General features: G+C 45.3%; 1 protein-coding gene across 5 annotated transcripts in view; it reads left to right on the top strand.

The window, feature by feature from the left end:
* Positions 1–27,525, top strand: part of LOC126425232 (spectrin beta chain) — a 535,456-nt gene that overhangs the window by 150,127 nt on the left and 357,804 nt on the right. The window lies entirely within an intron of this gene.

Consider the following 27,525-nt stretch of genomic DNA (forward strand, 5'->3'; position numbering starts at 1 on the left):
TCCGCTTCCTTTTGTAATCCGGAGGTACTTTAAAGTTAACTGGAGAATTTCTGCTGTTCAGTACTGAAGCGCCTAGTAGCCCGATATAGCTTCCCTTTATCGTGAATGAATCGTTACTCTGCACTTGAATGCGCACTGTTTAGGAACTTTACGGCAGATTAAACCTGTTTCCCGCATGGGGATTCGATCCTGGAACCTTGCCCACTGAGACACGCAGACACGACTCTCCGCTGCACTTACGCCAGCCAGTACCTCGTCTATCTTCCAAACTTCCGGGAAGCTCTTCGGCGTAACTTGCGGAACTACTAGCGCTGCAGGTGGGAGAAGAGGCACTGGCGGGAATGAATCTGTGAGGCTGAGTCGTGAGTTGTCTGGATAGCGCAGTGGGCAAGAGCATTGCCCGCGAAAGACAAGATTCCGAGTTTGAATCCCGGTGAAGTACACAGCAGCGATTAGAAATGAGCTGCGTGTACTCGTTGCTGTAAACACGCCAGCAAGTTCACTGATGTCATCTCCAAACTGGCCGACTACGTGTACTCCTAAACTCGACTCGTTGAGTCTCCGGCGCATCCCACTTGTCTCCTGAGTATGTGGTGGGGCGCAAGCGGCTCGACTCACTCAGAAAGCAGTTACCAAGTACAACCGCGGACTCTGGGCATTCCTCTACATACGAAGTCGTTTTGAAAGCAACTTCCGCAATTAAACTGTAAATCAATATTTATTTATTTCACGCAGTCGTGATTTCAATTTAATAACCATTCTCAAGTAAATGTTGAAATGCCACGAAAGGTCCGACCTACTTAAATGCCAGATGCAATCACTGAATGTTACGATTATTATATACCAACATATTACTGATATGATAGCAGTAAATACTGTTCTGTTTATACATATATTTACAGTACGGTGACTGCTATAAATTTATTTTAATATTAAATATCTGTTCATAAACAGTTACGTTCACACACACACGCTTTTGAGAACTTACAAAATCTGTAACGACAGTACGACAAAACAAGACATTAAGATGAAGTGTAATTTCTCCACGGTGATTAATTATTAAAATAAATTGCAGAAATGAGTTATAAGGCACACATGTCACTGTTAACCCACAAACGCAAGTTATCGTGACCAAATCAATGCAGGAATAGCTGCTTTTTTGTCGCAGTGGTGGACCGTTGCTCTGTGCCCAATTTTCGTTTGCCGCAGAACACATGTTTACTCATAGTGGAAGTGAAATAGATAAGAATAGAAACATTTTATTTGGATTGCACGAAATTTGCATGTGATTTTCGTCTGAAGCGTGTATAGAGTAAGATTTATTCCTGATATTAATTCTTCTGTAATGTTGTGTTCTCTGAATCAGTTAATTTTCGTCCTACAGGCTCCAGTCTCACAAAACACGGCTTGATTAAAAGCCATCTGATCCCACCAATCGGTCATTTCAACATTTCAGCGCTACTTTACAGCAGCAGGATCGTGTACTGATCTCCCGCACTAACAACAAGTCACGGCTAGTCTGTGAGCTGCACTCTTCAGTAAGAGAGAACGAGCCAACGAGGATGAAGCGACCGCAGCGCCACCGTTTTCAGATGCGTCACAACCGCGGAACCACAGCGCGAACGGAGGAAGCCCGTTGGCATTAATACAACAGGTTCCGAAACGCCTTTACCTTGCTCTCGAGAGTTCCCCAGGGCAGCAAGTCGCCCAGATGTAACGTGGTAGCTGTTCAGTCTATTTTTACTGAACCTGTGACTTAATACTTTCATCATTCAGAGTTTCGTGTTTCTTATTCCCGAGAGCTTTTGAGAAGAAGCGTAAAACTGTTTGCTTGCCGGGCGCTGTGGTCGAGCGGTTCTAGGTGCTTCCGTCCGGTACCGCGCTGCTGCTACGGTCGCAGGTTCGAATCCTGCCTCGAGCATGGATGTGTGTGATGTCCTTAGGTTAGTTAGGTTTAAGCTGTTCTTAGGGGACTGGTGACCTCAGATGTTAAGTCCCATAGTACTTAGAGCCATTTGAACTGTTTTCTTCGGTGTTCTGTTGTACACTATGTATCTTGTATGTCTTTGTGATATCTGAACAGACTCTAAAACTATTTCTCATTTCAGGTAAGTGGGAGTGTCTTGCATGGAGTAAGCTGGCAGCACTGCGACAGATTGTGAGTAGTTGTATTAAAAGCGATACACACATTCACGGTGTACTTCTGACGTTGGTAGAGTATCTGTGCTTGAAAGAAAAAGATGGCAAACACAGCAAAAATCTTTTTTTCGTACAGGCTGTGTCAACAGCTCAATATAGTGGCAGTTTCGGTGCCCTGTACGAAAAACAGATGAGTATCGAAGCATGTAGCACGCAGTGGGAGTCGAACAGCGGCTCGACACGAACACCAGTTCAGTGTGCTTGTAGTCTAGTCAGCGAGTACGCGTAACAAATTGGTCCCGTTCGTGAAGTACTGGGTACAACAGTGACATCGCGGCGAAACACCCCGTAGAACAGTTGATAAAGGGTCTGCGCTGTCGGATGCTGGCCAGGACGTCCGCAAAAATTTATCGAAGAGCGGAAAAGCCTTAAAATCGCTGTTTATACCGATTCGATAAGTCTGAGAACGAGTAGTTTCCCAAAAACTGTTTTACCAAAAGTACATACACTAAAGTATTGAACCCACGCTACATTTTTTCTTTCTTCACTTTTTTCCCCAAGATTACTAATACTCTCTTTCAAATTCTGAAGGTGACGGGGGAAAATTACAGGGAGCGAAAAGCTATTTACAATTTGTACGGAAACCAGACGGCAGTTATAAGAGGGACATCAAAGGGAAGCAGTGGTTGGGAAGGGAGTGAGACAGGGTTGTAGCCTCTCCCCGATGTTATTCAATCTGTATATTGAGTTAGCAGTAAAGGAAACAAAAGGAAAAATTCGGAGTAGGTATTAAAATCCATGGAGAAGAAATAAAAACTTTGAGGTTCGCCGATGACATTGTAATTGTCAGAGACAGCAAAGGACTTGGAAGAGCAGTTGAACGAAATGGACAGTGTATTGGAAGGAGGATATAAGATGATCAACAAAAGCAAAACGAGGATAATGGAATGTAGTCGAATTAAGTCGAGTGATGTTGAGGGAATTAGATTAGGAAATGAGACACTTAAAGTAGTAAAGGAGTTTTGCTATTTGGGGAGCAAAATAACTGATGATGGTCGAAGTAGAGAGGATATAAAATGTAGACTGGCAATGGGAAGGAAAGCGTTTCTGAAGAAGAGAAATTTGTTAACATCGAGTATAGATTTAAGTGTCAGGAAGTCGTTTCTGAAAGTATTTGTATGGAGTGTAGCCATGTATGGAAGTGAAACATGGACAATAAATACTTTGGACAGGAAGAGAATAAAAGCTTTCGAAATGTGGTGCTACAGAAGAATGCTGAAGATTAGATGGGTAGATCACATAACTAATGAAGTATTGAATAGAATTGGGGAGAAGTTTGTGGCACAACTTGACTAGAAGAAGGGATCGGTTGGTAGGGCATGTTCTGAGGCATCAAGGGATCACCAATTTAGTACTGGAGGGCAGCGTGGAGGGTCAAAATCGTAGAGGGAGACCAAGAGATGAATACACTAAGCAGATTCAGAAGGATGTAGGTTGCGGTAGGTACTGGGAGATGAAGAAGCTTGCACAGGATAGAGTAGCATGGAGAGCTGCATCAGACCAGTCTCAGGACTGAAGACCACAACAACAACAAATATTTCAATACTCGCAAAGTAAATATCTTTCATTAATATGCAAAATACCTGTTTTAATATTAATATGCTTCTGAACAACACATTTCTGAATTAATGATATAAAATTACATACTTAAGTGAAGGAACAAAAGATATTCTTATTCATACACTAGTATCAAGTTGGTAAAAAAAATTAAAACTATGAAAATATTTGTACGTAGAGAAATTAAATACCTTCAAAAAATCTATCAAGAAAGCTTACAAAGCTGTCGTGTTACTGGATATATCGCATTTTTATATCTTAAAAATTTTTAATGTTGTGTGGCATAATTAAAGTTGAACGAATGTTTTTAAAACTACATTTGTCAGTTGTATGAAATGTAATCCTTGGTCAGCCTTTGACTAAATGACTGTGTCAAACTTCCAAAAACTACCCACATTGGACAGTAGAACCGGCTCTTTAATACCTTAGGACGAAATTGTGTCTCCAGCTCCCCTGTTCGACACTTTATTGTGCAGCAGAATTCGTAACTCATTCGATGTCGCGCTGTGTTGCACCGCATATACCGGTTGATCAAAAAGTCAGTATAAATTTGAAAACTGAATAAATCACGGAATAATGTAGATAGAGAGATCCAAATTGACACATATGCTTGGAATGACATGGGGTTTTATTAGAACCAAAAAAATACAAAAGTTCAAAAAATGTCCGACAGATGGCGCTTCATCTGGTCAGAATAGCAATAATTAGCATAACAAAGTAAGACAAAGCAAAGATGATGTTCTTAACAGGAAATGCTCAATATGGCCACCATCATTCCTCAACAATATCTGTAGTCGAGGAACATTAATGTTGTGAACAGCACCGTAAAGCATGCCCGGAGTTATGGTGAGGCATTGGCGTCGGATGTTGTCTTTCAGCATCCCTAGACATGTCGGTCGATCACGATACACTTGCGACTTCAGGTAACCCCAAAGCCAATAATCGCACGGACTCAGGCCTGGGGACCTGGGAGGCCAAGCATGACGAAAAGTGGCGGCTGAGCACACGATCATCACCAAACGACGCGGGCAAGAGATCTTTCACGCGTCTAATCAAACCCCATGTCATTCCAAGCATGTGTGTCAATTTTTTACCTCTCATCTACATTATTCCGTGGTTTATTCAGTTTTCAAATTTATACTGACTTTTTGATCATCCGGTAGATCGAGATGATGTCGACATCTTCATGACCGTGAAAGTTCATTCGTTTTCGCTCACATGTAGTGCAGAAAATCTCTTCCCCAACTGGTACTTTTGGGTTCATAGATAAAGCCTATACGCTATACCGTGTTGTGTTCTTCAGGGTCTACTATAAAATTTCTGCTGTATAAAACTGTGAATGTATTCTCGCGAAGCTACCACGGTTCTTGTTTGTCGACGGACAAAAGCAAACTATTTTTGTGAACAATCTTTTTCACATGGGGAGGGGTGGAGGGGGTTTAGCCTTGGGCGAATTAGCGATGGATGTCGTTCAGATTCGTTGCAGACATGTTTATGTTGTAGTGGTGAGGAAGGAGTGGGATGTCCAGGGTAATGGCGGCGGATTCCGCGCAGCAAGGTGTTGGACTGGTCGCTTTCTGCAGTTCCTCAAGGATTGACTAGAAAGCGGCCACAGTAGATTAAAAACTTTATTTCTACCAACTGAGCTACCCAAGCACGACTCACGCCCCGTCCTCACAGGTTTACTACTGCCAGTACCTCGTGTCCTACCTTCCAAACTTTACAGAAGCTCTGCTGCGAGCCCCCCCCCCCCCCCCCCCCACCCCCCCCGATTCTAGGAGGAGCAAGAGACCCCTTTCATGAACGCCTGTGAACACCGGTAGTTGCATTTGGTTGCGCCAGTTACTGGGTCCCGTCCCTGTAGCTGCTGCAGCGAAGAGAGCGACCAAACTGGGACCGCTTGCTCGGCGTGAAGAGCTGACGTGTTGAGGACTGTCCCGCGTCACGGCCGATCGATCGGCCGCCATGTTAACCGGCCCTCCGCCGTGCTGCGACACCGAGCTCGCGGCTCCGTAATTAATCTCGTTTCCTCGCAGAATCAGCCGGATTAGTACCCGCCGCCGGCTCGGCTCGATGCCCTTGCGAATACAGACTCCAGTAGCAGCTTGTCGGCGAGAGACCTTAAGTTACCCGTTCGGACACGCACATCGAATATGCCACAACCGTCACTTGTTGGGGCAGTTTAACCCTTTATTTGGCAGTGTTGCTCTGAAGCAACATCAAATTTACGTTGGCCTTATGGGACAACAAACACATCCCAATGCCTTTTACTGGCATTGTTGCCTCCAGGCAACGTTCCTTTACACACTGCGAATGCCAGTTGTTGTAATAGTTCAAGGTTTTCCACACGAGATGGCAGTTTGTGCAGTGATGTTAGAGATCTCCTCGTGTGAGCAACACGGGTGTCTTATTATGGTTCTGAAAGATTGAATTTCAATAAATTGGCAGTAATCTTAGCAGAGTTTCTTCAAGAAATACCCAGAGGTGAGTTTATAGCAGAAATATTTCAATCTAATATTGTTTTGAATTACGTAAATAGTATAAAACTTTTTTGTTACCTGTGAGCAACATTGCCCATTGTTGGGACATGTGCCATTAGTATATTACATATGCTTACGGCGGATGTTCAAAACAAGAAAATCGTGACATTTGCAAGCTCATTTTGTGGTGTCCAACCACTCTCAACAGTAAAATGATGGGACAGCAATCAAAAAAGAACTGATGTGCCCTGTCCCAGTATTGTACGTCAGTACAACAAGCATATGAGAGGAATTCATCTTGCTGGTATGCTGATAGAGCTCTACAGAGTACCAATAAAAACTAGGTGTTGGTACATGAGATTGTTTGGATTTGTGCTAGATCTGAGTGTTGTAAATGCGTGGCTGGTATTTCGAAGAGAATCTCTGGACAAGAAGATCTCACCAAAGTCATTCAGGGCAGATATTGCCAATGGTTTGATATTTTCAGGGAAAAGGAATGTAGGAAGGCCCTCAATAGACATAACACCACCAGAAAAGATGAGGAGGAAGCTCCGACTGTTACACAAGACGTCCGATTTGATAATATGGAGCATTGGCCTGTATACGGTCCCAAAGGTCGTTGACGTTATTGTCCATCTGGATTTTCTATAGTCATGTGTTCAAAATGCAATCTAATATTGTGCTTCGTTCGAAAGAGGAACTGTTTCCGAAAATTCCATTGCAACAAGAACTAGAAGGGAAAATGAAACAGTTCTTACACAGCAGGAATGCATAAATGTGTTTATAAATTAAATTATTCACGTACAGGAAACTTTTTGCTTGAGGTTATTGGCAAACACTTTCTTCTAAAATATGTAAAAATGTGGTCTATTGCTGGCAATGTTGCTTGTAAGCAACATTTCATAATTTCCATAATTTTTGTCAAAAATTTCTAAAACTGACTGAATTGTATTTCTTTAAGCATAATATATAAAGCACTGAAATTTTATGTTTTTATTTTCACCATTTGCCAAATAAAGAGTTAAGTTGGACTGACGATGAAAATGTAACATGGCGGAAGAAATGTGACTGCCTGTTAATTACCGGATGAGCACCAAGGAAGTCTGGGGTTCATTTGACGCTGGAAGTCACATTGCGGCTAAACAATGATCTACAAAAGAATTTTTAACAAGTTGCAGCCCTGTCAGCAACTGTGATACATTAATATGTCAAAGATCCGCCTCATTTGCGAAATGTTACTGGTCTTTACCCAGGTTTCAGCTAGAGTATTTTATGCTTCTGAAGAAGGATAGATTAAACTAATAGATGCCAGAATAAGGCACGGTCAGACGTAAAAAAAACTAAAGTACCGTGGTACCATGTCAAGCTACGTTACTTACATGAGTAACAGCCCCGGCCCCACTTCGTGGAAAGCGGTCGGTTAGCCGCGGACGCTATTTTGGAACTGACTGTGGCACGCGGATATGTGCCGAGCAAGACGGCGTTTACTTTAAACACGGCGGAACGTGAACCGTTTACAAACTTAGCCGTTTCGGAAATGCTTCCACCCCTGACCTGAAAGCCAATGATCGTGCCTTTTTGGAACCAGATAAATCGCTCATTTTCCGCAGTATGACAACGACAGCATTGTTTCCGGCATCCCCCATATATTTCTAGAATGAAATTTTCACTCTAAAGCGGAGTGTGCGCTGATATGAAACTTCCTGGCAGATTAAAACTGTGTGCCGGACCGAGACTCGAACTCGGGACCTTTGCCTTTCGCGGGCAAGCGCTCTACCGACTGAGCTACCCAAGCACGACTCACGCCCCGTCCTCACAGCTTTAATTCCGCCAGTACCTCGTCTCCTACCTTCCAAACTTCACAGAAGCTCATATCAGCGCACACTCCGCTGTAGAGTGAAAATTTCATTCTAGAAACATCCCCCAGGCTGTGGCTAAGCCATGTCTCCGCAATATCCTTTCTTCCAGGAGTACTACTTCTGCTAGGTTCGCAGGAGAGCTTCTGTGAAGTTTGGAAGGTAGGAGACGAGGTACTGGCGGAATTAAAGCTGTGAGGACGGGGCGTGAGTCGTGCTTGGGTAGCTCAGTCGGTAGAGCGCTTGCCCGCGAAAGGCAAAAGTCCCGAGTTCGAGTCTCGGTCCGGCACACAGTTTTAATCTGCCAGGAAGTTTCATCCCCCAGGTACTCTACATACCCTCCACTGCTCTCTGCTGTGAGTGATTACGGTACGTTGACTTTGGACGTCACATTGTGACTGGACCGTGAGGAAGATATAGTGAAGATCCAACTAACAGCGGCACATTTTGTCAGGAGTCGTTCAGTCGGCGCGAGAGCGTAACGGAGATGGTCAACAGAACCCACGGGCAGACGCTACAACAGAGGCCAATCACGAACGTCTTTACTGCTAAAATTCCCAGAGCGTAAGTTCGGAGAAGAGCGACTACATACGTCTCACGAAATGACCAATACAAGAAAGATAAATCAGAGCTTCTACCGAGGTTCATTCACAATCTTCTTCCCCATATACCATTCGAGAATGAATAGAGAAGAGGGGGAAAGATAGTGGCACGACAAGTAGATGAAGGGTTGTCACTTCCGCTGCGGGAGCGTTATGCCAGGCAGTATTCTAGTAGGAAACTTTTCTAACACCAAAGTTTAGCTTATTTAAAAAAATAAATTTATCTCCTGCCCGAAGTACAATTGAGGATACATTGACACACTCTTCCCCCTGAACCATGGACCTTGCCGTCGGTGGGGAGGCTTGCGTGCCTCAGCGATACAGATGGACGTACCGTAGGTGCAACCACAACGGAGGGGTATCTGTTGAGAGGCCAGACAAACGTGTGGTTCCTGAAGAGGGCAAGCAGCCTTTTCAGTAGCTGCAGGGGCAACAGTCTGGATGATTGACTGATCTGGCCTTGTAACAGTAACCAAAACGGTCTTGCTGTGCTGGTACTGCGAACGGCTGAAAGCAAGGGGAAACTACAGCCGTAATTTTTCCCGAGGTATGGTTAAATGATGATGGCGTCCTCTTGGGTAAAATATTCCGGAGGTATAATAGTCCCCCATGCGGATCTCCGGGCGGGGACTACTCAAGAGGACGTTATCATCAGGAGAAAGAAACTGGCATTCTACGGATCGGAGCGTGGAATGTCAGATCTCTTAACCGGGCAGGTAGATTGGAAAATTTGAAAAGGGAAATGGATAGGTTGAAGTTAGATATAGTGGGAATTAGTGAAGTTCCGTGGCAGGAGGAACAAGATAGGGGTAATGCAGGAGTAGGTATAATAATGAATAAAAAAATAGGAGTGTGGGTAAGCTACTACAAACAGCATAGTGAACGCATTATTGTGGTCAAGATAGGCACGAAGCCCACGCTTACTACAGTAGTAAAAGTTTATATGCCAACTAGCTCTGCAGATGATGAAGAAATTGAAGAAATGTATGATGAAATAAAAGAAATTATTCAGGTAGTGAAGGGAGATGAAAATTTAATAGTCATGGGTGACTGGAATTCGTCAGTAGGAAAAGGGAGAGAAGGAAACATAGTAGGTGAATATGGATTGGGGCTAAGAATTGAAAGAGGAAGCCGCCTGGTAGAATTTTGCACAGAGCACAACTTAATCATAGCTAACACTTGGTTTAAGAATCATGAAAGAAGGTTGTATACATGGAAGAACCCTGGAGATACTAGAAGGTATCAGATAATGACCACAATCTATTGGTTATGAACTGTAGATTAAAACTGAAGAAACTGCAAAAAGATGGGAATTTAAGGAAATGGGCCTGGATAAACTGAAAGAACCAGAGGTTGTACAGAGTTTCAGGGAGAGCATAAGGGAACAGTTGACAGGAATGGGGGAAAGAAGTACAGTATAAGAAGAATGGGTAGCTCTGAGGGATGAAGTAGTGAAGGCAGCAGAGGATCAAGTAGGTAAAAAGACGAGGACTAGTAGAAAGCCTTGGGTAACAGAAGAAATATTGAACTTAATTGATGAAAGGAGAAAATATAAAAATGCAGTAAATGAAGCAGGCAAAAAGGAATACAAACGTCTCAAAAATGAGATCGACAGGAGGTGCAAAATGGCTAAGCAGGGATGGCTAGAGGACAAATGCAAGGATGTAGAGGATTATCTCACTAGGGGTAAGATAGATACTGCCTACAGGGAAATTAAAGAGACCTTTGGAGAAAAGAGAACCACTTGTATGAATATCAAGAGCTCAGATGGAAACCAAATTCTAAGCAAAGAAGGGAAAGCAGAGAGGTGGAAGGAGTATATAGAGGGTCTATACAAGGGTGATGTACTTGAGGACAATATTATGGAAATGGAAGAGGATGTAGGTGAAGATGAAATGGGAGATATGATACTGCGTGAAGAGTTTGACAGAGCACTGAAAGACCTGAGTCGAAACAAGGCCCCGGAGTAGACAACATTCCATTAGAACTACTGACGGCCATGGGAGAGCCAGGCCTGACGAACTCTACCATCTGGTGAGCAAGATGTATGAGACAGGCGAAATACCCTCGGACTTCAAGAAGAATATAATAATTCCAATCCCAAAGAAAGCAGGTGTTGACAGATGTGAAAATTACCGAATTATCAGTTTAATAAGTCACAACTGCAAAATACTAACGCGAATTCTTTACAGACGAATGGAAAAACTGATAGAAGCCGACCTCGGGGAAGATCAGTTTGGATTCCGTAGAAATGTTGGAACACGTGAGGCAATACTGACCTTACGCCATATCTTAGAAGAAAGATTAAGGAAAGGCAAACCTACGTTTCTAGCATTTGTGGACTTAGAGAAAGCTTTTGACAATGTTGACTGGAATACTCAGAGAAAGCTTTTGACAATGTTGACTGGAATACTCTCTTTCAAATTGTAGAGGTGGCAGGGGTAAAATACAGGGAGCGAAAACCTGTTTACAATTTTTACAGAATCCAGATGGCGGTTATAAGAGTCGAGGGGCATGGAAGGGAAGCAGTGGTTGGGAAGGGAGTGATATAGGGTTTAGCCTCTCCCCGATGTTATTCAATCTGTATATTGAGCAAGCAGTAAAGGAAACAAAAGGAAAAATTCGGAGTAGGTATTAAAATCCATGGAGAAGAAATAAAAACTTTGAGGTCCGCCGATGACATTGTAATTCTATCAGACAGCAAAGGACTTGGAAGAGCAGTTGAACGGAATGGACAGTGTCTTGAAAGGAGGATATAAGATGAACATCAACAAAAGCAAAACGAGGATAATGGAATGTGGTCGAATTAAGTCGGGTGATACTGAGGGAATTAGATTAGGAAATGACACACTTAAAGTAGTAAAGGAGTTTTGCTATTTGGGGAGCAAAATAGCCGACGATGGTCGAAGTAGAGAGGATATAAAATGTAGACTGGCAATGGCAAGGAAAGTGTTTCTGAAGAAGAGAAATTTGTTAACATCGAGTATAGATTTGTCAGGAATGAAGCGTTTGGCGTACAAGACGCCGACGCACATCCTAGAAGAGATGGTTGTGTGTCTGAAGCTGCACTTATTATTAGCCAAATGGTTTTTGAGCGTTTTAGATGTCTGTTTTACGTTAATGCAAAAGATATTTTTCTGCAACATCTCTACACGGCAGAAGAACACTGTTTCCGAACACCACTACCTGCAGAAACCCTGCAGGGTAATTCTGCACCTGCTACATTTTTGCCCAATAAATTTCTCTTTTCATCTGCTCTAAATAATAAAATTTAGTGTATGTTGACTTTTTTAAGACCTTGTACACTAACGATCTAGCGGATAACTTCGAAAGCTTTGTGAGGGTGTTCGCGGATCCTGCTGTTGCAGTTGTGTTTGTGCATAGTTAAATGGTACCGCCAGAAAACTTGTCAGAGGCGAGAAGACCTACACAAGATCAACGCTTGGTGCAGGGAGTCTCAGTTGACCTTCTCCCCAAATAATTAAAACGCACTGCGCCTAAATACGCGGAAATACCCATTAGTGTTTAATTAAACTAGTGACGACGAATCACTGGAAGCGTTCCAACTCTAAAGCATCCAAGAGCATCCCTAAGTGCAATGACAACATAGCACTACTTACGGAGGAAATAGTGAGAACAATCGGAAAAACAAAATCGTGCACGAGAGAATTGGTTCACAGAACAGTCGTTACACCAATTAAACTATTCCTCGTCAGTACGAGATCCTTACGAAGCAGGTAGACTGTACAAGATGGACCTCATATAACATGGAGAAGTACAGTGTACGACTGCCAAGAATGAACTTTATAAGTCAGCATTGTTTCAGAGCACCCTAGGATGACACGCTGTAAACATGTCACCTGATTAGATTCTAAGAATATAGCCGGTACTGCCAATAAAACACCACGGAAAAACAGCGGAGGCGAGGTTTAATAATTTTTTCTGTATTCTCAGCACCTGTGTTGTACTTAACACGCATGAAGTTCTTTCAAACTGGAGCAGAGAGAAAGAAGTGGGAATGTATACGTTTTCCAGAACCGCGGCAGAGAACTGCTGAGTGAAATGAAACAGAAGATTTAACCTCGCACATGTAGAGGTGTGTAGCGTTCACAGGTTCGCTCAGTGCTTTCTGGCTGTAACGCATCGCGCTACCGATAGTTGACTGTACAGACAAGTGCGTGAGTGGGGGTGAGGGGCTAAAGAGGGTCGGGGAGGGGGTAGCGGCGCGGCACCAGTGCGCATGCGTACCATTATAGAACAGGACACACACACACACACACACACACACACACACACACACACACGGGCGGAGCAACAGCCTGCCGCCCTCCGGACACAACAAACAGTTCCTGTGCGCATTCCGCCGATACGGCGACTACACCACCAGCGCGCCAAAGGCCAACGTACTGAAACAAATCTGCTCACACAGTAGACAATTACTAGTGTTTAAGACCTGATTCAGGCGCTTCAAAAATGGGGTCACTGAGTCATCGACGCAAATCCTTCGCTTTGAGAATCGTTACCTTTTAGTTCCTTTAAACCCTTAGGGGCAATAATTATATCTAATATTTGTAATGGCGATGTCGGTCTGACAGCCTGCGCAATAAAGCACTGCATGGGCAGATTTGCATAAGATTTAAGGCAAAATAGATAAAGAAAAGCCCTGGCCTTGGCTGACCAACAGAACACTTCAGAAGCAAACTGAAGGACTGACATCTGCTGCATAAGAACCTATCAGAAATAACGGCGTTAAAGCCACACTCGAGAAATCAGCAAAAACCGACCTAAATAGAAGAGGAGGCACAATGTTTCACAGCCGGCCGAAGTGGCCGCGCGGTTCTGGCGCTGCAGTCTGGAACCGCGAGACCGCTACGGTCGCAGGTTCGAATCCTGCCTCGGGCATGGATGTGTGTGATGTCCTTAGGTTAGTTCGGTTTAACTAGTTCTAAGTTCTAGGGGACTAATGACCACAGCAGTTGAGTCCCATAGTGCTCAGAGCCATTTGAACCATTTTTGAACAATGTTTCACGAACGATCGATTGGAACGTACGCCAAAAATTACCATTCGCGGCGGCGACGAGTAGTAGGACAACATGCCAGAAAAAGTTGTCGAAAATGAACATGCCAAATTACTGTGGGACCTCAGACTTCAGACAGATGGCATGCAGGACCGCAACACACCAGACATCAGCTGTCGAGAAAAAAGTGTGGCTCAGAGACATTTTTATCCCAGGCGAGAGGAAACTCGGTGAGAAACCATTTAAAAAACTTGGCAGGTACGACGACTAGAAAATCTAACTACAGTGACCCTAGTGTAAACCAGTGGAAGAGGTCCCAGTGGTTCTGTCCACTCTGGGACAAAAGATGTTAGTGGGAACTTCAAAATCACTGTTACTGAAATTAGATCCATCTCCCCACTAGTAAAAGACACTTCACTGGGATCTCCGCGAATTATGCGGCGACATAGCACGCACTGCTAGAAGCTAGTGATAAAATACCAAATCCAGCATAGTGAACTCATTTGGTTTACTGTTACAAGTAATAATAATAATAATAATAATAGTAATAATAATAATAATAATAATAATAATAATAATAATAATAATAATAATAATAATAAGAAGAAGAAGAAGAAGAAGAAGAAGAAAACATCCAACTGGCTGAGGAAGTCAAGGACATGTGGCATCAGGATAAAGTTGACATTATACCAATTATACTTTCAACTACAGGAGTCATACCACGCAATATCCACCAGTACATCAATGCAATACAGCTACATCCAAACTTATATATACAACTTCAGAAATCCGTAATTATTGATACATGTTCAATTACCCGAAAGTTCCTAAACGCAATGTAGCATATACCGTACAGTTAAAAGGAAGTGACGCTTGATCAAGGTCCGCGTCACTTTCATTCCGAACCAGACCTAAGGTCTGAGAAAGGAAAGATAATAATAATAATAACTTCGTGTCGCTCAATGACTTCGTGCAGTCAGGCACCACTTTGCCCTCCCCCAGAAATTCTACCGAAGAAGCGGGACCTACAGTTTAATGTGGAATCCGAATCACGTGTCTTAAAGAATCTTCTTCACACCATTGAGGCGGTACAACTAGGTTAAAGGCAGACTGAAAACATACGCGCTCCGACCAGGGTTCGATCGCCACCTTTCGCAAGCCTGACTTCAGGAACAAGACAGACCGTGCTGTTGAGTCTAGTTTCTACTGATACTCATCTGAATGTCGGTCTCATGGAACAGATTATCCTCATGTCACTAATATTATAACTCAGCAGCTTCCAAATTTTCATGACGACCGCTGCGAAGATGTGAACGGGCTATCGACAGCGTCACCTCAACAATCGTTCAGCGCACTTTGCTGCGTATAGACCTACGCAGCAGGCGCCTGGTGCATGCACCCATGCTAACTGCCGACGAAGGCTGGAATTTGCACGGCTATACCGCAAATTGACGCCCACTGATTGACTACAGATGGCCTCTTCAGATGAATCATCTTTTATGCTCCGCCGGACACATGGCCATTGGCGTGTACGACGAGAAACCTTTGAAAGGGAACACCCTGCATGAGTTATGGACCGGGGAAAGTCGCACACAGTACATCCTTTCATGTAGTTCGTTTTTTCTCGCCACGATGGCGCCAATCAGCAGGACAACGCAACGTGTCACACAGCTCGCCGTGTACGAGCGTGACTCGAGGAGCACCAGGATGAGTTTAGTGGACTCCTCTGGCCACTAAATTCCCAGCGGAGGTTCGAGTCCTCCCTCGGGCATGGGTGTGCGTGTTTGTCCTTAGGATAATTTAGTTTTTTTTATTTAATCGTGTCAGAAGAAAGGAAAGTGCGAGTATTAGTTGAGGACCAATTGGATGAAAATCAGTGTGGGTTTAGGCCTCTTAGAGGTTGTCAGGACCAGATCTTTAGCTTACGGCAAATAATGAAGTGTTATGAGTGGAACAGTGAATTGTATCTATGCTTTATAGATCTAGAAAAGGTATATGACAGGGTTCCTAGGAGGAAGTTATTGTCTGTTCTTCGAGATTATGGAATAGGAGGCAAACTTTTGCAAGCAATTAAAGGTCTTTACGTGGATAGTCAGGCAGCAGTTAGTTGACGGTAAATTGAGTTCTTCGTTCAGAGTAGTTTCAGGGGTAAGACAAGGCTGCAACCTGTCTCCACTGTTGTTCATATTATTTATGGATCATATGTTGAAAACTATAGACTGGCTGGGTGAGATTAAGATATGTGAACACAAAATAAGCAGTCTCGCGTATGCGGATGACTTAGTTGTGATGACAGATTCGATTGGAAGTTTGCAAAGTAATGTTTCAGAGCTAGATCAGAAATGTAAGGACTATGGTATGAAGATTAGCATCTCCAAAACGAAAGTAATGTCAGTGGGAAAGAAATATAAACGGATTGAATGCCAAATAGGAGGAACAAAGTTAGAACAGGTGGACGGTTTCAAGTACTTAGGATGCATATTCTCACAGGATGGCAACATAGTGAAAGAACTGGAAGCGAGGTGTAGCAAAGCTAATGCAGTGAGCGGTCAGCTACGATCTACTCTCTTCTGCAAGAAGGAAGTCAGTACCAAGACTAAGTTACCTGTGCACCGTTCAATCTTTCGACCAACTTTGTTGTATGGGAGCGAAAGCTGGGTGGATTCAGGTTACCTTATCAATAAGGTTGAGGTTACGGATATGAAAGTAGCTAGGATGATTGCAGGTACTAGTAGATGGGAACAATGGCAGGAGGGTGTCCACAATGAGGAAATCAAAGAAAAACGGAATGAACTCTATAGATGTAGCAGTCAGGGCGAATAGGCTTCGATGGTGGAGTCATGTTATACGCATGGGATAAGCAAGGCTACCCAAGAGACTCATGGGTGCAGCAGTAGAGGGTAGGAGGAATCGGGGCAGACCAAGGAGAAGGTACCTGGATTCGGTTAAGAATGATTTTGAAGTAATAGGCTTACCATCAGAAGAGGCACGAATGTTAGCACTGAATAGGGGATCATGGAGGAATTTTATAAGGGGGGCTATGCTCCAGACTGAACGCTGAAAGGCATAATCAGTCTTAAATGGTGGTGGTGGTGGTGGTGGTGGTGGTGGTGGTGGTGATAAGCATCGTACATAAAATCAGAATAATTAACACATACATGTCAAGTATATAACAAATACAAAAAGAGTATAAAAGTATACAGATATATTAGCAGGGTCAAGTAGTTTTTTATTTAGACCAGACCCTGGCCACGTCCAGCGCTTCCGGGGTGGCATTCATCAAATCCTTCATGGCGCAGGTGCTTGGCCACAGCACGCGCTGCTTGAGGTGGATGGTGGTTTGAGTGTGTCCACAGTCACACAGCGTCGATTCATTTGAGAGGCCCCCTTTGCGCATATCGTGTGACACCAGAGCGCAGCCTATTAAGAGATTTCCATGTCGTCCATCCTTCCATATGGCCGGGAGGGAGTTGTTCGTTTGGGACTAACCATTCCTCGAGGTGCGCGTTTTCTTCTCGCCACATTGCCAGCCTCACTTGCTGCGGTGTCCTGACGATGTTTTCTGCCGTGTGCAGGAAGCTTTTTCTAGATTTTAGTCTGCGGCGGGCTGGGTGGTGTTTGTACAGCGGGTGGGCAGGTGAGGTCAGCGCCTTTGTCTTTTCCTTCCTGGCCGCTACTTTCCTTCTAATATCTGGTGGGGCCACGCCTGCCAGGCAGTACGTTTTATCAGTCGGGGTTGGTCTCAGCCAGCCTGCGATGATGCGGCAGGATTCATTAAGCGGCGTGTCCACTTGCTTGGCGTGGCTAGAATTCTACCACACTGGGCACGCGTACTCCGCTGTTGAATAGCACAAAGCAACAGCTGTGGTTCTCACTTTTCCAGGCTGTGCCCCCCATGTAGTGCCCGTTAGTTTGCGCACAATGTTTCTCGCGGCTACTTTGTGTTTAGTGTTCATGCAGTGTTTTTTTATAGGTGAGTGCTCTAGCCAAGGCGACGCCTAGGTATTTTGGTGTTCCGCAATGTTCCAGGGGCACTCCTTCCCAGTTAAGTTGTAGTCTTCTTGCAGATTGTCTGTTCTTTAGGTGGAAGACGCAGGTTTGGGTTTTCCTTGAGTTGGGTTTGAGATGGTTCCCCTTATAGTAGGTGACAAGCTGTTCGAGGGCTTCTGACAGATTCTGTTCAACAGTTTGAAAGCTGTCTGCTTGAGCGGTAATGGCGCAATCATCTGCATATATGAAGCTTTCGGTGCCTTGGGGGAGGGGCTGGTCATTAGTATATATATTAAAGTGTTGGGGCCAGTACGCTTCCTTGGGGATGCCATTTTTCTGTATCCTCCACAGGCTTCTCTGTCCCTGAAAATCCACGAAGAATCTTCGATTCTGGAGTAGGTTTCCAATCAGTAAGGTTAGTCTGTAGTCCCTACTCATTGCGTATATTTTCCCCAGGAGTAGTCGGTGGTTGACTGTGTCGGAGGCTGCTGATAGGTCTAGGAAGACAGCCCCGGTTCTCGAACCCATCCGCTGTGTGTTGCGTTAATTTTAGCACCTGTGACGTGGAGCATTTGCCCTGTCTGAAGCCTGCTTGTTGTGGGATCAGGAGGGGCTCGATGGCGTCCGTGATTCTGTGGAGTATCACAGTAGAGCGACATAATTTAGGTTAAGTAGTGTGTCAGCTTAGGGACTGATGACCTTAGCAGTTGTCCCATAAGATTACATACACATTTGAACTAAATTCCCCGGATTAAAACCCAATCGAGAACCTGAGGAACTGCCTGGATCGGGCCGTTCGCGCCATGGATCGTCAACCGAGAAATCAGCACAGTTGGCCATGTCATTAGAGTCGGCGTGGCTCGACATCCCTGTTGGTACCTATCAGAACGTCATTGGAGCTCTACTTCCATGTCTAGCAGCGGTCCGTGCTGCAAAAGGCGATTATTCAAGATTTTGACAGTCGGCCACATTAATGTGACTGGACCGTGTATTTATCGTACGTGGCAAGGGTCCTAGCAATGCTAATAGATCATACAAGTGTTTTGTAAGCCAGTTCATTCATGGATGAATTACATTTCCTTAAGAATATCCCAATGAATGTGAATCTCGCATCCTCTTTCCCCAGTCCGCAGTTCGTGGTCTAGCGGTTAGTGTTGTTGCCTTTGGGCCCTGGGGTCCCGGGTTCGATTCCCATCCGGGTCGGGGATTTTCTCCGTCCGGGGACTGTGTGTTTGTGTTTTCATCATCTCATCATCATCGTCTTACCATTTGGGACGTGTCGCGACTGGAAATGGAAAAATTGGGAACTTGTACGGGCGATGATGACAACGATGTTGAGCGCCCCCACAAATCACCACCACCACCACCTGTGTTCCTACTGTTGGTTTTATTTGGGCGTTCCACTTCAGATCGCTCATCTCCATTCCTTAGTGTTGTACGACAGTTAGTTTCCATTGATTCGTCACCAATTCTGTGTGATACATTTTCTCGCTTCTTTATGCGCAGTACGTTCCGGACCAACTGCTAGCTCCTGCATCTGACATCGATCGTCTGCACGTCTTCCTAGTTGTTCGTTACAGTCTTCGGCCTTCCTATACACAACAGGAAAGACCGCAAATAGCCTTCTCCATCGTTATCCAGTAGATCATTAATATAAATTGTAGATAGTAGCGGAACTGTAACACCTCCGTGGGGTACTCCAGAAGTTACACCTTTCAGTATTGTTTTGTTTAGCACAATGGCAGACTCTGGTTGCTGTAACGTTGACCGGAGCAGTCCACCCTGCTCGCTGTTAAATGCCTACGATGGTTCGCAGCGCGTCTGCCGTGAGCAGGTAGTAGGGGGTGGAGAGCGGGAGCGTGTCCGAGGCCCTTCTCGGCACGCACGCTCCAGCCCTGGAGTGTGCGGGCGCTCCTCGGCTCCCTGTGCTTGTGCGCCCCCCCAGGGCTCTCGGCCGGACCTCAATGACGTGGCGGGCCCTCGACGTTGGATGGCTCTCCGTCGCCGGCGGGTAATGCGGCCTGAAACATGAATGAGGCGCTGCGGCGGCCCGGCCTGCTTACGAGGCGCTAATCTCGGGCCCCGCGCTTCACAGATCACACGGCTCTCGGCATTGCTGGAGGTAGCCCCGCCTAGGGAGGCGCTCGTGTAGAATACTGTGCGGCGGGATAAGCATACGACCGCATTTTTATAACAGCCTTGCATTCCTCAGCTTATCGCGAACATCGTACTACTTATAAATGTCAAGTCATGCGCTAGAAATGTGCACGTACACAAGGTATGAAGGGCAGTGCACTGTCAAGAGTTGTCATTCGTACTCCGGTGATTCGTGTGAAAAGGTTTCCGACGTGATCATGGCGGCATGATGGATATTAACAAATGGCTCTGAGCACTATGGGACTTAACTGCTGTGGTCATCAGTCCCCTAGAACTTAGAACTACTTAAACCTAACTAACCTAAGGACATCACACACATCAAAGCCCGAGGCAGCATTCGAACCTGCGACCGTAGCGGCCACGCGGTTCCAGACTGTAGCGCCTAGAACCGCAAGGCCACTTCGGCCGGCGGATATTAACAGCCTTCGAAAGTTGAAAGGTACTTTGACATTCCTTCGGAAACCGTTAGTGAAGTCAATATTCCGAGATCCACAGCGTCAAGTGCGTGCCGACAGTACCAAATTTCTTGCAGTACCTCTCATCGCGGACAGTGCAGAGGCCGACTGCCTTCACTTAACGACTGAGAGCAGCGGCGTTTGCTCAGAGTAGTCACCGCTACTGACAGACACTGCGTAAAATAACCACGGAAATCAATGCGGGACGTACGGCGAACGTATCCGTTTGGAGAATGGGGCGGAATTTGGCGTGTAATGGGCTACGGCAGCAGACGACCGGTGCGAGTGCCCTTGCTAACATGACATCGCCTGCAGCGCTTTTCCTGGACTCGTGACCATATCGGTTAGGTCCTAGGCGACTTGAATACCGTTCCCTGGTCAGATTTAGTCCCGATTTCAGTTGGTAAAAGCTGATGGGGTTTTTAGAGTGTGGCATACCCCCCCACCCCGGTAGCTATGGACCCTAGTTGCCAGCAAGGCATTATTCGAGCTGGTGATGGCTCCAATGACCATTCCGTGTTCAAAATCTGTTAATTCTGGTAGTGCTGCCATAACAACTTCGGAAACCTTTTCACGCGAATCACCTGAGTGCAAATGAGAGCTCCGCCAGTGCACTGCCCTTTTACACCTGGTGTGCGCGATGCTACCGCCGTGTGTACATGTGCACATCGCTGTCACATGGCCACTGTCACTCGGGTGTAGTGTGTGAAGCATCGCTCCTGGGCGCCCGGCAACCCGGCGGGGCTGTGCGCAGTGCGGGTCGCGGGGCCCGAGCAGAGCCTGTATTGATCGGCGTAGCGCGCCTGGCCTACACACGGCCGAGTCGCCCGTCTCTGGCGCCTCGCCTAGCTCAGAAAGTCCAGCTGTCCTCGGCTGCAGCAGGGGCTCGGAGGGCGGTAGATACCGGAACGCCTAGGTCGAGAAAGCATTGCCGCCTACTGAACCAAAATACGCGCGTGTGTGAAATATCAGACCAGCTGTGTAATCGGACTGTAGAATTTCTAGCAAACAATACGTAGTATGCCGTTTTTAACGGACAGAAAGTGTGAGACGTAAAGGTAACTTCCGGTGTTCGACCTAAAGAAAATGGTACAAGACCATATTATATTGACGTTCGAAGTTCCGTGAGACTTTCGCAGGTGGTACTGCTTTGTAATGAGAAGTAGTAGAAATAAGAACAGCGAGAAACCTAACATCAGGATTCATGGTCACGAAGTCAACGAAGTTAAGGAATTCTGCTACCTAGGCAGTAAAATAACCAATGACGGACGGAGCAAGGAGGACGTCAACAGCAGACTCGCTATGGCAAAAAAGGCCTTTCTGGCCAAGAGAAGTCTACTAATATCAAATACCGGCCTTAATTTGAGGAAGAAATTTCTGAGGATGTACGTCTGGAGTACAGCATTGTATGGTAGTGAAACATGGACTGTCGGAAAACCGGAACAGAAGAGAATCGAAGCATTTGAGATGCGGTGCTATAGACGAATGTTCAAAATTAGGTGGACTGATAAGGTAAGGAATGAGGAGGTTCTACGCAGAATCGGACAGGGAAGGAATATGTGGAAAACACTGATAAGGAGAAGGGACAGGATGATAGGACATCTGCTAAGACATGAGGGAATGACTTCCATGGTACTAGAGGGAGCTGTAGAGGGCAAAACCTGTAGAGGAAGACAGAGATTGGAATACGTCAAGCAAATAATTGAGGACGCAAGTGCTACTCTGAGATGAAGAGGTTAGCACAGGAAAGGAATTCGTGGCGGGCCGTATCAAACCAGTCAGTAGACTGATGACAAAAAAAAACTGTTGTTTAGAGAGATGTCGTAGCGCTAGGAGATGTAGCGAAATGCAGGAAAACCAGAAGCGGATCGACTACTGGTGCAGAGATTTGCAGGTCATACTCAACATAAACAAAGGTAACGTGTTACGCATGAAAAGGCAGAAATATCCAGTACTGAATCATGACGCGATTACTTAAGCATCACTGGAACCCGTCTCAGCCATTAAACATAAAAAAATATGCGCAAGGAGAGATTTAAAGCGGAACTACCGCATGAAACTAATTGCAGGAAAGGCAGATGCCCAGATGAGATTAATTGCACGAATCCTCCCTGTATAGTTCACGTACAAAGGAGGTAACCTACAAAACAGTCGTTCGACGAATACTTGCATTTTGGTCGTTAGTCTGGGATCCGTACCAGGTAGGATGGTGGAAGAAAGAGAGAAGAAGACCAGCGCGTTTCTTACTGGCTCGTTTAGTAAGCACAAAACAGTCACGGAAATGCTCAGCTAACTTCAGTCGCAGACGCAGCAAAAGGCGTTGTGTAGGTCAGAGTGCTTTAGTGTTGAAATTCCGACAGCGTACTTTCCTAGAACAGTGAACCGATATATTGCTTTCTGCTACTCATATCTCGCTAAAAGACACTGAAGATAAAATTACAGAGTTGAGCTCACGAGGTGGTCTACAAACAGTCGCCAGCGGCGGTTGTGCACAAAGCGCACGCCACCATGCACTTGGCAGGCCGTACGCTGCCTCATCAATGTCAGTCTCTTTGTTAGTAAAGCTTTCGAAGCGCCCAGCCAGTTCCAGCTCGCCCTGTCAAGGCAGCCTTCGTCTACACAGTCGATGGTTTATCGCAGCTCTGGACGTAGCGTTTGCAGACGCACCGTGCCACATGACATCCGCTTCCTGTTTAATGTCTATAATGCTATTTTCACTCATCATGTCGTATACTTTTTTCCTTTAACAAACTGGACTCGTACTCAGGACGACGACGGTTCAAACCCGGTTCTGATCGATCTGATTTAAGTTTTCCGTGATTTCTCTAAATAGCTTAAGGCTTCGAAAGAACACGGCGGCTTTCCTTCTGCATCCTTCCATAAACCGAGTTTGTGCTCCGTTGCTAATGACCTCGTTGTCGAGTGGACGTTAAACACTAATCTTGTCCTCCATTTGCTTTTTCTCCAGCTTCCCCTCATCCATGTATACAATACGTCCAACGTTCATTCATTGCATTTCCTTCGAAGATTGTTTCTTTCCGTCTATCCTCATAGTTGCTCACCTTTCGGAGTTGTAGAAAAAGATTAAGCAGATGATGGCGTAGCTCTTGCTCTGTTCCGTATGACGAGCTTCGGCTCTCTGCGTATTTCCACGATTGAAAGAGGATATGTTACCCAATTAAATCTTCTCCTTCAGAACGACGATTAATTCATGACCGGTTGTCAGCTTATGTCCTCACATGTCTGGACTCTGCCGCATACCTGAATTTGTCCACTTTCAAATGACGAAGTCTCCTCTTATTTCTTGTTCAACTTATAAGCATTTATTGTCTTAGTTTCAGTAATCTGCTGATACCCTTTCGCAGCCTACGGGCTGGTGCTCTCCATTACAGAGTCATCCTTAGCATCACCATTTGTGATGCACATATAGCTCAACACCATTCTACCGCCATTTATCTGCCCTCGACAAGCTCCTTCAAATCAACTGAATAAATTAATTGTACTAAATAGTGCAGCTATGATTGCTTTAAAGTGTTCAGCAAGTGTAAGGAGGGAAACTATTCAACTTCATGATTCTGATACGGTACTGAGTAATGGTTCCTTTCAGAATCTGTTTACTTTGTAATAACTGACTGGAGATCGATATCTCTCTCTCTCTCTCTCTCTCTCTCTCTCTCTCTCTCTCTCTCTCTCTCTCTCTGTGTGTGTGTGTGTGTGTGTGTGTGTGTGTGTGTGTGTGTGTGTGTGTGTGTGTGTGTATACGTACACTACCTTGAGAAAGTGATGCGTAAACGTTGAGCTAACCACCGAACTCTTTCAGTCGGGTTAGATGTCAGTGAGGTTAACGAGCGCCGAGTGCCCCTATTGTAGCTGCAACGTTGAACTCTGAGGCAGATGTCTTTAAGGGGGGGGGGGGGGGGAGGTTGGCGTTGAGAGACGCATGACAGCGCGGGAATTTTTCGTCTGACAGTGTCGGAGGAAGAAGAGACGGATCACGTTAAACAGAATGGTTGCTTGTTAATGCGAACCTCACTGATTAGTGAACTTAACATAGGTGTATAAAATAGAAAATCGGTAGAAACAGTGTCAGTGTGTACATTCACGATAGAGCTGTTATTTAGTACTAGTTGTGAAGCTTTCCTAACGCCTTGAGTCTCAGCGGTACAAGCAGCTCAAAACCTGGACTACCGACCGACAGCGACATTCGATACTCAGATGATACTTGGTTCACATCGTTCCATACTGCAGCACAGTCCGGCCAGTCTTCTTCTAGTTGTGAAACACGCTAGAGGTTTAATTAAGCGAGGCTACTGGCGCGCGCGTCTGTTGACGAGTAATATAGGTTGCTATCCTGATCTACAGTCCTCGTCATCACCCCAGATGACTCTACATCTACATCTACATCTACATTTATACTCCGCAAGCCACACAACGGTTTTTAGCGGAGGGCACTTTACGAACCACTGTCATTACCTCCCTTTTCTGTTCCAGTCGCGTATGGTTCGCGGGAAGAACGACTGCCTGAAAGCCTCCGTGCGCGCACGAATCTCTCTAATTTTACATTCGTGATCTCCTCGGGAGGTATAAGTAGGGGGAAGCAATATATTCGATACCTCATCCAATGAGGGACGTCTCCTTCGTAACACCCGCCCATGTGGGCAATTGCTGACGGTACGCCACATTTTAATGTCCTGTCCGAATTTTAATACACTGCGCATTGATCTTGGCCTGCCGCGTACTCTGGATGAAATTTTAGCGGATGACCCAGGAGCAGCTGCTAGCGTTCTTCGTTTTATCCACTTGACAAACCTGTCTGACATTCGATTATGCTGTTTTCTTTTAATCCCTTGCCTGTTAATGTGCCTTTTATAGTGTTGCCCTTTTCAGTTGCTTTTTTAATCTTGTGTCTCGCAGTGCATTCATAATTTAGTCTGGGCGCTAATGACCACTGTAGTTGTTTGCCCTAAAACCACAAAAAAAAGTAACACCTGCCCACGGGTCGGATTACCGGTTGGTATGCGTCTCACTTCCCTCTGTAGGAATCGCCATCTCCACTCACTGGATTGCACCTCGCGTCATTCCTCCCATACCAATACCACCCCCCCCCCATTTCCCCTTAAATAGTACATAGACCATGGACTAGAACCCATCTGTTCCAGGGTCCTAAGGTCTCTGTGGCTCCTATGGTTTACCGGCGTCTTGTATGTGCCATCCTTACAGAGTTCCAGGGTACCACCAACTTTTACACTGATGGTTCTAAGACTATCGATAAGGTGGGATACGCTTTCACGCCTCCTACTGGCTTCGAGCACCATTTGTTGCCGGGATCATGTAGTGTGTTCACAGCAGAGCTTCTAGACATTCACAGAACCCTCTTTTTTTTTTTCTCAGGCCTCCCTCCACAGTGTTTTAACTTGTTCCGACTCCATGAGGAGCCTGCAGGCTACAGACCGATGCTACTCTCGTCACCCTTTGGTCTCTGCTATCCATGACCTTTTTTCTGCCCTTGCGCGTGCCGCCTGTTCAGTCATCTTTTTCTGGGTCCCAAATCGTGTGGGCTTCCCAGGGAATGAACTGGCTGACCGTTTGGCTAGAGAAGCAGATACTTACGCCCAATTTCCTCTCATGATTCCAGCTGCGGATATGTGGACCTACGTCAAATCTCTCTGCCCAAAAGTGTAATGCCATCTGGAGCGCTACTCTCATAGTAATAAACTCCGCACAACCAAGGAGTCTACTGCAGTTTGGCGCTTTTCCTTCCGCTTTTCTCGAAAGGAGTCCACTGTTTTGTGCCGTCTAAGCACTAGTCGTACCAGGCACACCCACTGCTTCCTCCTACGTAACGATCCACTGACGGTATCTCACATATTGATGGATTGTCTTCTTCTTTAGGCCCTTCGTGTTTAGTCTCCCCGATTCTTTAAATTTAATTTTAGCAGACAATTCATCGGAGAGGGGGGGGGGGGGGGGGAGGTTGAACTGGCCCTCAGTTTCCTCCGTGTAAGTGGTTTTCATTTCCTGGTAGAAGGTTCTACGTTAGTCTTGGAGCAGCAGTGTCAGGGTGGGTCTGTGACCCCATGACCACCACCCACGACCCCCCCCCCCCCCCCCGGTCCCTTTTCCAGATTTTAGATTTGGTCTCACTTTTAACGCCTTTACTGTGTATGTTTAATTATCCTTATTTTATAATTTGACTCTCCTGACTGAATCCGTACACTTTTAGCAGACCCTCTTTCTTCTGTGACTCACGTCGGAATCGCGGGACTGATGACCTCGCCGTTTGGTCCCATAACCTCTCTCAATCAATCATGAGACAAGATAAAGTAGAATACCTACAGGCAAAATGGTAGTGGAATTACGGTAGTATTATGAGTTCAGAGGCATCTGTCAACGATGCTGACTTCAATAACATCCCTCTGGGTACGCAGCCAGTTCATTCTCGAAAGTTACAGTAGGAAGAACCCCAACCTCCTTAAACTGCCACTTACCGGCTGGAATCAGCTCTGTTGCTTTTTTGCAGTGTGGCTAAGTGTGAAAATAAATAATCGATTTTTGCTATGAATGCGGCGAACATATCTTGGAGTCATGGGTACTTACTATGGGACATCGCATTTTTCGGTACCGTTAAGTGTGTGTGTGTGTGTGTGTGTGTGTGTGTGTGTGTGTGTGTCCCACAGGTTGACTTACAGCTTTCGGAATCACGGTAAATAAGAAGATATTACATTCTCCGATATTGACTTGCAACTTACTTACCAGAGCACTTAGCTTTGCTCTGTGACGTCTGAAGCTCAATCCGCCACGAAAATGGTATCCTGAGCAAAGACAGTCCGCTTCCCATAACCTTGGACGTAATCTGATCTTTGAAAAGCGTTATTAACAGGCATTTCGTCAAAGGCCGTCGGCGGCTATACCTTCTAGGTTAGGAATAGTTTTGTTAGTAAATCGTTGTCTTCAGTGACATTATTTTATTTTGTTTTGCCGCAATTCCATATTCAAACTGAATGTACGTTTTTTGACCTTTAGACGTTCAGCACCTCCATCTGGCCTCGAATTGTTCATCTTCTGCATCAGTGAAAAACATCATTTGCACGCACTCATCGAATACCTTCGAATAAGTGTCCGTGCGCCTTCGGAAAAGATACTTTTGAATTAAAAGCGTTGATTGATTTTTTTTATTTATTTATTTTGCAACCTTCAGACATGATACGCTC

This window comes from Schistocerca serialis, chromosome 10, assembly GCF_023864345.2.
Source record: "Schistocerca serialis cubense isolate TAMUIC-IGC-003099 chromosome 10, iqSchSeri2.2, whole genome shotgun sequence".
Taxonomy (NCBI): Eukaryota; Metazoa; Arthropoda; class Insecta; order Orthoptera; family Acrididae; genus Schistocerca; species Schistocerca serialis.